At 36.9% G+C, this 14157-nt stretch overlaps 1 pseudogene; it reads left to right on the forward strand.

The window, feature by feature from the left end:
• Positions 1-3498: 3498 nt before the first annotated feature.
• On the forward strand, positions 3499-4448 carry LOC149154727 (receptor-like protein 4 pseudogene; annotated as a pseudogene).
• The last annotated feature ends 9709 nt before the right edge of the window (positions 4449-14157 follow it).

A 14157-nucleotide genomic window follows, 5' to 3' on the forward strand; every position in this document is an offset into this window, starting at 1 on the left:
CAAGACTAATTTTAAGTTTCGGTGATATTTATAGAACATTATTTACTTATTATGACAATACAACCAAATAAAAATGATTATGTTCAATAATTTGTCTTGTTTAAGGCCATTTCACTTACATAAGCAAGTCAATTTTTCTTTTAATATCTTTTGCATCCATTGTATTGAATGTATATGTATTTTCATTGTTAATTAAATTAGATCTATTTTGACTTTAAATCTATTAATCACCAAAAAAGTATTGAATTTACTAAGATGTAAACAACAATTCCAAGAGTGTAATAAGTTTTACAAATGTTTGGTGCCCCTATAAATGCTTAATTCATTTGGGGTTAAGATTAACTGATATAAGTTATTATTATTATCTGTATGTGTTTACTTATTAGAAAAACCTTGTAGGGAAGCTCTGAAACACTCCCATACTTACCAATGCTAACTAATGTAAATTTGTCAACAATAATTACAATAACTATCTTGATATGGAATTGAGTTAGGCATGCCATAGTGGTAGCTAACCCAGAAAATTATAACGGGAGGATGGAAAGCTTATTATGGGATTAAAAACAATGGTAAGTCAAGAGATCTTTGGGTATGGGATAAAAAGAAAATTTCTTTTCAATATTTTGATCATTTATGTTATTTTATATGGTTCTAAGTTTTAGGGTTGCATACTCTCCAAAATGTCATGAAGAAAAATAAAATAGATGTAAAAACACTGTAACTCACCATCTCAAAATTAAAGGAAATACTCCCCATTTTATCATCATAATTTAAAGCATATGTGATTAGTGAATATACCCACGTTAAAAAAAACTGTGATAGATAAGTGCATTAAAAAAACTGTTGAAATATTTTAAAAAACAGTGCCGGCGGTTCGGGAGCCATGACAATCTGAGCAAATTAGAAAAAATCAGAAAACGGCTTGCCTCGCATAAAATTGCGAGAAGAGGCAAAAATTTATATTTAACATTCATTAACGATCAACAATGAGTAGATAATACAAACTGCATCCTACGGGTATTATAAGAATGAGAATAAGGTGACAATGGGCCATGTTACAGTAAGCCAATACTTATCACGCCTCAATGCGCAATGCCAAATATGGTAAGGGAGCGTGCTGATTACAAAAGTGATAAGAATCGTAACCTTTATAAAAGCGTGCTTATTACGATCTTTGTTCACAGGACTCGTAACCTTCTATTAAAAAGAGTGAATATGATTAACTCTCTGGCTTTGTTCACAGGAGTCGTAACCTTTTATAAAAATGAGTGAATATGATAAACTCTGATGGGTTTGTCGGTACCATGGATCTATTGTAATTTTTATAAAAACAATATTACTACAATCATATTTACCAATATAATTGATAAATGTGGATAGGTATATATAAAACATATATATAATCATATTTTCTAATGTAGTTGATATACTTGGATAGGCTTATATCAACTACATTAATAATTATTATGAATATTTTTTTAAACACCAATTAATTAAAATTATTAATAATTATATAAATATTAACAACCAGATTATTTATATATATTATTATATGAATATTATATTAATATTAAAAATTATTAATAATATTAGTAATATTAATTAACAAGAGCCACAACAGTGGCGGAAGTCCCTGCCGAGAAGGGGAAGGACCATTTACCGTTGACTTGGCTGCTTGCTTAGATGTCCTATTCAACATGAGGACCATTTACTTTTGACTTTGCTGCATGTAGTCTTTGACATTTGCTTGATCTGCACTTGAACTGGATCTAAAGATTTAGTCAGAGGCAAAGAGCTCTTCTTTGGATTCAGAACTAAAAACTAGATTTAAGTTCTCTCTTTTAAGATTAAAATCCCAAAAGAGTAATCCATATGCCTGTACCAATATAAATCTCTTAGAAAATAAAAAGATATTGTTATTAAATAAATAAATAAATTTAACAATATATTATATAAACATGAATAGAACAGGCCGACTACATACTAAAAATGGAGACAATTAATCCCGATAATGAAACACCTCCACTCAAACATTATCTACAATATATTCTGCAGTGCAATTAAAAAAATAAATTTAATTCTAATCATGAATAATGGATAGAACAAGCCAACAACTTACCAAAATTGAACAATGAATTCCAATAATGAGTCCACTCGGCAGTTTTGTGCAAAACTACTATACTATGTCGAGATAGAACATCTAAATTAAAGACGAGCGTATCGACTCTAGGTGCTTCATGACAACAATCCATGACCATGAAGACTTTGGATTATCTGTTCTTCCTCCGGCCAGAGAATAGTAAGCCAATATCTGTGTCGATTGGTTTCCACTGGATTAAAGTTACTTCATCCCTGTGATGCGAGCTTCTTGTTTGTTGTCTTTTCCTTCAAATATGAAAATTAGGCACAAGGCATATATGCACAAACAGATTACACATTATCATAGTACCAAAAAATTGAAAATAGAGCTCGAAAAAGTGCAAATCCCACAAAGCATCTCTTTTCAATCATGTGCATGTTGATTGAGCCCTATGCACAAAGCATATTCATGTTATCATTGCAAGAAATTAGAGAGGTTGAAAAACTGCAAATCCAAAATGGCATCTATGCTCAAGAATATGTTGGTTGAGCCCTGTGCTGTGAACTGCTGGTTTGTTGGCAATTCCCTCTAAAAGAGTTGGATTGAGGATGTTTTAGAACTTAGTTGCTAAGATTTAAAAAAAGAAAAAAAAGAAAAAAAATTAGTAAAAGTTTTATTGTAATTTTTTACTTCATTAAATAGAACGTATTGTGTGAACATTGTTATCCTGTTGTCTGAAGTTCAATATGTGGAGAAAGGCATTTATATCATTGTTGGCCACCATGACAGACCAGTAGTTTTGGATGTTTTGACTAACATCTCCTTCAACGAAATATGTCATATTAGACTTGATTTCAAAAATAACGACGCTTGTATGCAAGACATCATCTACCACGTTTTCTTCAACGCAAGCATTGACAGAAATGGAGACGTGCTTGCAACGATTAAATCTAATTCCCTTACATCCCGCCATGATTTCGCCCTTAATTTATCGAGTTGAAGATTTCTTTGGGCTTTTTGGACTACTAAATAATTTTCTCGTCTGAATTGTTCGCATTTAAAGATCGATCACTTCAGCTCTCATAAATGTTTGGGCGTTGACTACATCGAGCGATGAGATTCGAATGCGTGATCGCGTGGGAACACAGATCCACTGGAACCAACAAACATTACCGCTGTATGACTGTAAAAAGGCAGGAAAACACCATCATTGCAATATCTTGCGGTTCTTGGACTACTGTGGAGCCCCCGAAGACGCCTCATGATTCCAGCCTGTGGAGATCATGGATATCGTCTTGGAGTTTTGTAGTTCTCATTGACGTTATTTCTCCATTTCTGATGAAGTTTAGGCTCTCTGTTAAGGAACCATATCCTAATCATGCGTAAGAGGCTTCGCGATCGAGTTCCGTTACTGAAAAATGGCGAAGGAAACAGTCAAGGTTGGCTTTAGATTGACCGCAGTGGCGTGTATTTGTGTGTGGACGAGCATTTACACAGCATTTTCACAGAATGCAGGTAAGCTCAAAGCCACATGATCTCAGTTAAGTTAAAATTCCAGAATATTTTGAAGGTTTTCAAATTTCAACTTCAGAAGCCGATAGCTTCAAGATTCGACAATTCAAATCATATTTTGATTAAATTCTACTTCTCAAAGTAGTCGAAAGAAGAGTATAACAGCATTTTGGGTTTTGCAGAGCCGTTGGCCATCCGGATTAGCTGCGGTTCATGGGAGAACACACATACCCCCCAGACGAATATGCTTTGGGTAAAAGACTATGGTTACACAGGCGGCTCGTCCGCAAATGCCACCACCACGAGCTAGATTGCTCCTCAGCTCAAGAAACTCCGTTTCTTTAAGCTCTCGGACGGTCCCGAGAACTGCTACAATGTCACTCATCTACCGAACGGCCATTATTCCGTTAGAATGTTCTTTGGCCTCAACGAGGACGTTTTGGCCGACCGCGAGCCGCTCTTTGACGTCTCCATTGAAGGAACACAGGTTTATTCTTTAAAGCCGGGCTGGAGCATGAACGACGACCAGGCATATGTCGAAGCTTCAGTTTTTGTCTTGGACACTGCTGCCACTGTCTGCTTTCACAGCACCGGCCACGGTGATCCTTCGGTAATGAGCATCGAGATTCTTCAGCTTCATCCACAAGCTTATGATTTTGGGGTTGAGTGGGGGGATACTGCCATATTCAGGACTGCTAAGCGGGTGGACTGTGGAGCAGACCAGAGCGTGTACGGCGAGTCCTACGACAAACCAACTTGCGCGGCATATCAACCGTCCTTTGCATCGAACAACTCGAAGCCGATAATAAGACCCCAATTATTTTCCGCACCAAAACTTTGCATAAACTTAGGTTAAAATGCCAATATACCAAAAATATAACGGTCAAACTACTCGGTCAGCGATCGATCAATCGCTAATAGTCCCAGGCAGGGACTAATAATAAGAAATAGATTATCATTATATTATTAACAAAATATAATAATATAATTATTGTTATATTATTATAATAATAATATAAAATTATAAAAATAATAATAACAATTGTACTATATTATTAATATAATAATAAAATATATTTATAATAATAATAATAATATTATTATTATTATTATTATTATTATATTATCATTATATTATTTTAATAATATACAAATATAATAATAATAATAATTATAATAATATAATTAATATTATTATAATATATTATTTTAATAATAATAATATAATAGCTATTATATTATTAATAATAATAATTACTATTATATTATTTTATTATTATTATAATAATATATTATGATTATTATTATATTATTATAAAAATAATATAAAATAATAATAATAATAATAATTGATTGTAACCAAGTAATGTTTATTTTGTCATAGATCATTCTAATTCATGAGTTAGATGAACTGAACTCTTTGGGAGGCAGGGAATGAGAGCTAGGGTTTGCAGAAGAAATTAAGCGTTGGGCACCATGGAGGGGCATAAGGGGGGGAGTTCCACTCCCTCCTACAGTCAGGCAGTCTCTAGTCGAGGCAAGAAACCGCTGGAGGTTGAAACAGGTACTTTAGGAGGAGGAAAACAGGACAACAGAAATACACAGGAGCAGGAGAATAGGTAGGAGGACGTCAGAAGAGAGAAAAGAATAGAGGAAGAAAATCAGAATGCAGACACCAGAAAACAAAATGGACCATGTAAGCCTAGGACAACTATCACACCCAGAGTGGTGTTGAGTGATCCAGCGCTACAGGCGCATAGGGAACACATGGCGACTTACGCAGTCATTTGTAAATTCATGGGGTTATGGCCAATAGAGAAGGCTTTACAGGCATGGATAAAGAATCACTGGAAACCTAAAGGAGATATAGACCTACACCTTGGGTCAAAGGGTTTCTTCACTGTAGTATTCACTAACATTGAGGATAAAGACAGGGTGTTTGAAGGAGGGCCCTACTTCTATGCTGCTGTAGGCCTCTATATGCGGCCTTGGGTGATGAATTTTGTCCCGGAGCGAGAGACATTCACTTCGGTTCCAGTCTGGGTAAGACTCTACTCCTTACCACTGGATTATTGGTAGCCAGAATCATTAACAGCTATAGGAAATAAACTAGGGCATTTTGTAAAAATATCTGAGACCACTAGGCGGGGAAAGTACACATCCTTTGCCCGTATATGCATGGAGATGGATCTCTTTGGAGCTCTACTGGATGAAGTGATTCTGGAAGTATTTTATGAATATTGGGTACAAGCGGTGGACTATGAGCATATTCCTTTCAGATGCCGCAAATGCCATGAACATGGGCATCTATTCAGGGATTGCCCTCTAAACAAAATAGAGAGCAGAACTAAAGCTACCTCAGGGAAAGAAACTGATAGCTTTCACAAAGTGGGAAATAAAGGTAAAGGAGGAAGAAAGTTTCAAAAAAAAATCAATGAGGAAAAGTAGACAAGCTAGAATAGGTACAAGGTACTAGAAGAAGAAGAGGAGCTAGATAAGGCAAATCCGACTCTGAAGGACAGCCCAGGGGAGAAAGAAAAGGAAGAAAATATGGAGGACACACATGACAACAACCAACAAAAGGAGGATCTATTGAGTACCATGGAACTTGATAAGGACCAAGAGATGACCCCGAGTGAGGTGGAAACAGAGGATCATGAACTGCAGGATATTCTCGATAGGGAGCATCTAGATCTGGAAAAATTCCTGGAGCAGGGAACCACAAAAGGAATGGATTCACTACCACAAGAGGAGTTCAATAGAGTGCAGTAGCTGTTTCTATGGAGAACTCAGGCAAAAGGGTCGAGAGCCAAAAGAAACCTCGATAGTCAGGACAACGAAGGGGTGAAAACTATGAAGACTACATTGGGACTTGCGCCTAGGAACCCAGGTAGGAAGAGGGGTAGGAAAAAACAGAACGAGCTACTGATAGAATGTGGAAAACTGATGATAGATTCAGGTAAGATGAAAGACCTAACTAGTTACTCTTTCACAAATCTTTCTTAATGAAGCTCACAACATGGAATATTAGGGGTCTAGGGAGTAAAAGGAAACAAAGGAATCTCAGCAATAGAATAAAAGAAGAAAAACCAGATATGATTTTCATCCAGGAAACTAAATGTTCAGTCGAAAAAATAAGAGAAATACACAACAAATGGCTAACTAGATATGAATTTCTAGAAGTCAAAGCAGACAAAACAGCCGGAGGTATCCTCACACTTTGGAACCCCCAGAAACTAGGTATCTTGGATGCTGAAGCATCTAGGAACTACTTATCAGTGGTTATTCAACCTTTGGGGGATAGGAAAGTTTATTTAATCACAAATGTTTATGGTCCACAGAAGCCTAAGGACAAACTCAGACTACTCACTTCACTAGAGGATCTAAGAGATAGACATTCAGGAATACCATGGATTTTGGGAGGGGACTTTAACATGATCAGATCCCTGTCAGGAAAAAAAAGGTGGAACCAGATCACTAGGCAGAGACTCCATAGCTTTTCAAAATTTTATAAACAATATGAAGTTAGTAGACACAGAGACAAGTAATGGCCTCTTTACCTGGAATAATAAAAGGGGAGGAGAGTCTCAAGTAGCCTCAAAGCTAGACAGATTCATTATCTCAAAGGACCTTATACTCACAGGCCTTGACATGTCAGTGATGATACTCCCTTTTGGTGGATCGGACCATTGGCCTGTTCAACTTGAGTTGTCCTATATAGGAACTCCAAGAAATAGACCTTTTAGGTTTGAAAATATCTGGCTCACCCATCCAGACTTTATCAGCAATATTGAAAAATGGTGGGAAGAGGATATGCAGATTCAGGGTACGAAAATGTTTCTCTTGCATAAAAGATTGAAACATATCAAAATCAGGCTCAAAGATTGGAATAAGAAGGAGTTTGGCAACATTTTTGAAGCCAAAAAAGTAGTTGAAAGGAAGATTCATGAAATTAATCAGTCCCTCATCACCGATGGCTTCAACGAGGGAAGAAATGAACAAGCTAACAATCATCAACAGGAATGGGAAGAATTATGCAAACAAGAGGAAATATTCTGGAGACAAAAATCAAGAGTACAATGGCTAAAAGAAGGAGATAGGAACACAAGGTTTTTCCACAAATATACCATGGATCACAGGTCTCACAATAGAATCTCAATAATCAAGGATTCTTGAGGTAACCAACTCAACACCCACAAAGATATAGAAGCTGAGCTGGTTCAACATTTCCAAGGCATAGCAGAGGAACCTCTCTTAGACAGATCACAATTCATCAATGATTTCACAAAGCATATTCCTAAGCTTGTGACAAGAGAAGATAATTATAATCTAAATAGGCCTGTGAATGAAGAGGAGGTCAGCGAAGTCATCAAAGATATGCAAAATGGGAAGGCGCCAGGCCCAGATGGTTTTAATGTTGACTTCTTTAAGGCATGTTGGGGTATTGTCAAGCAGGATATCCTTGATGTGGTGGAGGACTCCAGAAAAAATAGAACTATTTTGAAGGCACTCAATACATCTTTCATTTCCTTAATTCCAAAACAGGATAATGCTTTGACACCAGACAGATTCAGACCTATAGCTTTATGTAATGTGGTGTATAAAATAATTTCCAAAATAATTGCCAATAGGCTTAAACCCCTTCTACCAACTCTGGTTTCTATGGAGCAAACTGGGTATGTAGAAGGCAAACAAATTCTCAACAATATCATTCAAGCTCATGAGGTGGTTCACTCTCTTATAAGCAATGGGCAAGCAGGAATGATTCTGCAACTTGACCTAGAAAAGGCATATGATAAGTTAAATTGGGCCTATATAAGGAGAGTTCTTCTATCTTATGGATTTTACCATAACTGGGTGAGATGGGTAATGGCCCTTGTAACTAACTCTAGTTTTTCAATATTGTTAAATGGTTCTCCATCAAAGCCCTTTAATCCTTCGAGAGGTATCAGACAGGGAGATTGTCTGTCCCCCTTCTTCTTTATTCTCATGATGGAAGGACTAGGCCTAGCTATCAAGTCTACCAAAGAAGAAGGTAAGATCCAAGGTCTCAAACTAACCGGGAACGGAAATGCTTTGACCCATCAACAATTTGTGGATGACACTATGCTATAGGGCATACCTACGGTCAAGGAAGCTCTAGCCTACAAACAAATCCTAAAAGACTTTGCAATGGCTACAGGCACAGAGGTAAGCCTCTCCAAATCAAAGATTTTCTTTTTTAACACCAACATTGCTATTCAGAGAAATATTTCTAGAATTCTAGGCTTTCAAAGAGATATGCTACCATCCAAATATTTGGGAGTACCGCTAACAGATAAACCTCTGAGCAAGACAGTATGGGAGCCTATGATTAACAAGCTATAGGACAAGACACAGAAATGGACAAGTAGGTCTTTGAACTTAGTGGGTAGGCTTGTGCTTACAAAAGTTGTCCTACAATTTGTTCCCATCTTCATGTTCTCAGCCCTTCCAGCCCCAAAGGGAGTCATGCAACTATGCAGGAATATCCAAAGAGATTTTCTTTGGGGTAAAGGGGAAGAAAAAAAAATGGGCCTTGGTAGCCTGGGAAAAGATCTGTAAACCTAAAACTCATGGAGGTTTGGGACTGGATGATCCCAAGGTGCTAAACAAAGTTTTGGGGGCAAAACTATGGTGGAGATGGCTAAAAGATTCAGCTGCCCCTTGGGCACAAATTTGGAAACAGAAATATGCAAACAATTGGCAAGATAGGGATCACATTAGAATGTCTGGAATCATCAAAGGCTCCCACATCTGGAACAAAGCTTGGGAGAACAGAGCCATTGTTCAGAAAAACAGTTTCTAGGAAATTAGAGATGGAAACCTTGCATGGTTTTGGGAGGATAGGTGGCAACAGGAACCTAAACTGTTGAGAGAAGACTTTGCAAATCTCAAGAATGATACTGACATCAAAGGGTTACTCAGAGTAAATGAATTTTGGGATCAAGTTAATAATGGAGGATATGGAAGGAACTGGATTATAGGGATAATGCCCCCTTGAAGGCACAGGCTGAAGCTCTAACAACCATCCTGGAACAAAGGAAGATCCTGATATTAGCTGATTCAGACCAGCTGAGATGGGGCAATAACAATGAAGGCACCTTTAACCTTAAAGAGGCAAAACGCATAGCCCTTGGGCTTGACTCGACCAACCCAGATTGGGTTTGGAAGAATCTTTGGCAGAACCAGGGATGGATGAAAATTAAATTGTTCATGTGGTTAGTGCAGCATAAGAAAATTCTTACCTGGGAAAACCTCTGGAAAAGAGGTGTATCTGGCCCATCCAAATGCCAGCTATGTGAATCACAAGAAGAAACTATGGATCACCTTCTCAACCTCTGTACATTTACTTCCACATTGTGGAATGGGATTGCTTCAATTTTCAGACAAATAGATAGGGACATGGGCAGCATCACCAGCACCCTAAAGAATTGGAGGAAAAACTTCTCTGATTATGAAACAGTCAACAAAGCTTGGGCTTTAGCTCCAAGTTTCCTAATCTGGGATGTCTGGAAAGAACGCAACAACAAAATTTTCAAAAATAAAAAAGGTTCTTCCCAGAGCATTATGGAACAAATTTTAAGACAGCTCAAGGAGACGGTAGGAACTCTTATGCAAAAACCCCCTGAGAATCACCCTTCAGATGCTGATGTGCAGATACTACTACAGTTGGGTATGCAGGGGCTTATTCCTCAGGGCAATAACAAAAATACAAATCAAATTGTGGCTGATAAAGACTTCTGGCACCCTCCCCCTCAGGGATTTATGAAATGCAACATAGATGGGGCCTCAAAAGGAAACCCGGGCATGGTTGGCTATGGGGGAGTGATAAGGGATGAAAAGGGTTGCATACAACTCATCTTTCATTGTAATTTGGGGAGAGCCACAAACAATATGGCAGAGCTCATGGCCCTTGAGCAATGCTTAGAAATCCTGAGGGAAAAAAATCTTCATAACATCATAATTGAAGCAGACTCTGAGTTGATCATTAATTCGGTCAAGAAAATCTGCTATGGCTCGGCTCCGGAAAAAGTCTCGAAACATTGGAGGCTTCTTCAGGTTTATCAAAGGATCCAATCCCACCTTCAGAACATGAGAACCCTAAGTTTTACGCATGTGCGCCGGACAGCCAACAAATTGGCAGACATTTTAGCTAATGAAGGAGCTCTCTGTGCTAAAAGCAGCAATAAATATAGATGGAAAGAGGTCCCCCAGGGCAGATTGAGGGATGAGTGTCTCAGACAGGCGAATGTGGACCGAGAGCTCTATCAGAATAGGGGATTCTAGCAGATTGCAGAGTTCTGGAAATAGTTGATGTACAGTCTTCATGAAGCAGCAACCCAGGGATATTTATGAAAAGAACATCCAGTCCTTGGTCCGAAGTATCAACCCAGAACGGGAGCTGGGTTAGCGAGCGTGCAGTTGGAAAAAACTACGGCATTCTGACCAAAGCTGTGTGGCAATGGCACAAATGTGTCTCTTAGCCGAATGGTTGGCAGTGGGTGAAACAATTCCACGGTAATTTTGGTTATGCTACAGTTGAGGTGGTTTTCGGGATTTCGGGCATCCTCAAAACCCGAAGCGATATTCTAGAAATGAGCCCGATGCCACTTAATGTTCAACACGTGGCTCAAGGAGGAGAGAGAATACTGCCTTCATCGGGCGGGTATTCCTCTTGCTTCTTTTCAGCTCGATATTCCTCACAGCCATTGGATCAAGTAGTTGTAGATCAACGGCCTAGGTTCAATGTGCATGTTGGTGGGTCTGGGGTATCTTCCTGGCTTCCCTAGCGGACCCAAAATATTTATATGGTGGTCTCTATGTCCTCTTTGGTTCTGCTTTTAGTTTTTTCAGGTTCACATGTTTTCGTGCCGTTTTGATCCTCGACCGTTAGATCTTGGATGATGGTGTGAGCAGTTTTCTGGGCCCTAGGTCCGGTTCTCGAGCTATTGGCTCTTCTCCCAAAGCACAAAGTGAATGCTAAATTCTTTGGCCCTCTTCTCCTTTGGGTTCGATGTATTTTATGTAATCTATTTTATACATATAAGTGAATAGAAGGAATGACTCTTGCTTCAGAAGAAAAATAAATAAATAAATAAAAATAATAAATAAATAATAAATAAAATAAATAATAAATAATAATAATAATAATAATTACAATTATATTGAATTATTATAATCATAATAATATTAGCTCATAATAACAACCATGATCCAATAATAATTAGAATTGTGATAAGTGATTTATTATGTGTAATTTTTTAAAGACCAATTACTTATGATAATTAATAACTATATAAATTATAACAACGATATTCTTATATATTTATATATTTATGATTATTATATTAATATTATTATTATAATAATATGATGATGATGATGATGATGGTTAACGTCCACTGAGACCAAACTTTGGTCTATTGGATCTAAAGAAAGGAATTATTTAGTTTGATTTAAAATTTTATTCCTATGTTCAAAAAGCTTGGAGAGAAGCCTCCCGAGCTCACTATAATTTTGACAACATAAAAGGCTAGGAAGGTCAGTATTGCAACAAATATTTTGAAACTGAGATCTAATGTGGTTATACACAGGGCACTCTAAGAGGAATTGATTTTCATTCTCGATGTTCGTATTCTCACAGAGATGGCAGAACCTTTCCATCCATGGTGTTTTAGGAACTGTCCAACGACCCGTTTCACTATGGAGCTCATGAGAGTTCATTCTAATCTTGGCTATATTAATTTTCTTCTTTGATCTAGTTAAAACAAAGAGATACTTTTGATCTTCTAGGGTGGGGTTGATGACCTCATAATATCTTAATTTTCTTTTAGCTGCTAAATCTTTCTCATGCCACATTTTTTCTTTGAAATTAGAAGTAGAAATATTTTTAATGTTATTAATGTTTTTCAATGCAACATTCTCGTTGATCTCCCAATGGTTTAACCAGGCCCTGGTGTCTTTATACCAACCTTGTTTGAGCCTTAGGTGGTTTTGGCTGGAATTTAAAGCTAGTTTAGGAAGTCTATGGTCTCCTATGTTATTGAGTCTATGCTTGTACAACAGAAGCCTAGTCATAGCTAGGCTCTTGATAGGGGAAAGACCCACTTCTATAAGGAGAATAGGATAGGGTGTGTTGCTTTTAATTTTGAGGTTATACATTATAAAACACTTCTGGATTTGCTCAATCTTTCTCTAGGATTCTCTAGAGATGCTACAACCCCAAACCTCACATCCATATAAGATAACTGGAGTGACTAAAGTTTCAAAGAGGAACTTCTTTCTATCCCACATTACGAGGTTTGTCGTTTTACAATTATTTTCAAGACCAAAATAAGCTTTCCATCCCCCATTAATCCTTTTCTCAATGTTATAGTTCCAGTTGAGCTTGTGATGAATATCAATTCCTAGGTACTTGTAGGAAGACACTTCCTCCAAGTTACTATTGTCATACATAAAATTAGCGTAAGTGTCCTTGGATTTGATAATCATAACTTTTGCTTTGTCAATGTTAACAATCATACCCATGGTAGAGAAAAAATCCTTAAGAAGTATAAGTTGCTTATCAAGATCAGATGGGCACCTTGCAAGAAGAACAATATCATCAGTGTAGAGAAGAAGGATGATGACTATCCCAGCTAAGATCATGCCAACACATCCTACTTCCTCTAAACAACCTTCTAGCTTGTCAATGTAAATGCCAAATAGGGTAGGGGAGAGGGGGCACCCTTGTTTAACTCCGATATTACACTTAATATCTTTCGACCACCCCTCATTGCTCTTTAACTCATAATAATATTAGTAGTAATAATAATAATAATAATAATTATTATTATTATTATTATTAGGCTTTATTAATTCAACCATGTTTATTTTAGTATTTTTAATATTTATCTTAGGGTTTGTATACATTGGGTTTATAATATTAGTCCCTTTTGTTTATTATTACCCAAGGGATTAATACTAAAATCCCAAGGGATTATGAACCAACGGGAATAATATTAAACAAAAGGGACTAATATTATAAACCCAAGGAACTAATAAACCCAACCGTTTAATATTATAAACCCAAGGAATTAGTGAACCCAACAGATAAATATTAAAAACCTAAGGGATCAAGAAGCGCAAGGAATTGATATTACAAACACAAGAGATTAATAAAGATGACCATGATTGATATTATAAACCCAAGTTAATAATAAACCCAAAGGATTAATACTAAAACCCCAAGGGATTATGAACCCAAGGAAATAATATTAAACCCAAGGGACTAATATTATAAACCCAACATTGGTAAACCCTAATATAAATATTAGAAAGACTAAAATAAACATGGTTTATTTTCATGGTGAGACAATCCTTGTCACAATGTGACATTCAACCATGGTTGACCATGATCGATATTATAAACCTAAGGGAATAATAAACCCAAGGGATTGATATTATAAACCTAAAGGAATAATAAAACTAAGGGATTATGAACCCAAGGGAATAATATTAAACCCATGGGACTAATATTATAAACCCAACATTGTTAAACCCAA

This window comes from Pinus tabuliformis, chromosome 9 (assembly GCF_031772625.1).
Source record: "Pinus tabuliformis cultivar Carrire ecotype Pingquan chromosome 9, CPIR1, whole genome shotgun sequence".
In the NCBI taxonomy this organism is placed as follows: domain Eukaryota; kingdom Viridiplantae; phylum Streptophyta; class Pinopsida; order Pinales; family Pinaceae; genus Pinus; species Pinus tabuliformis.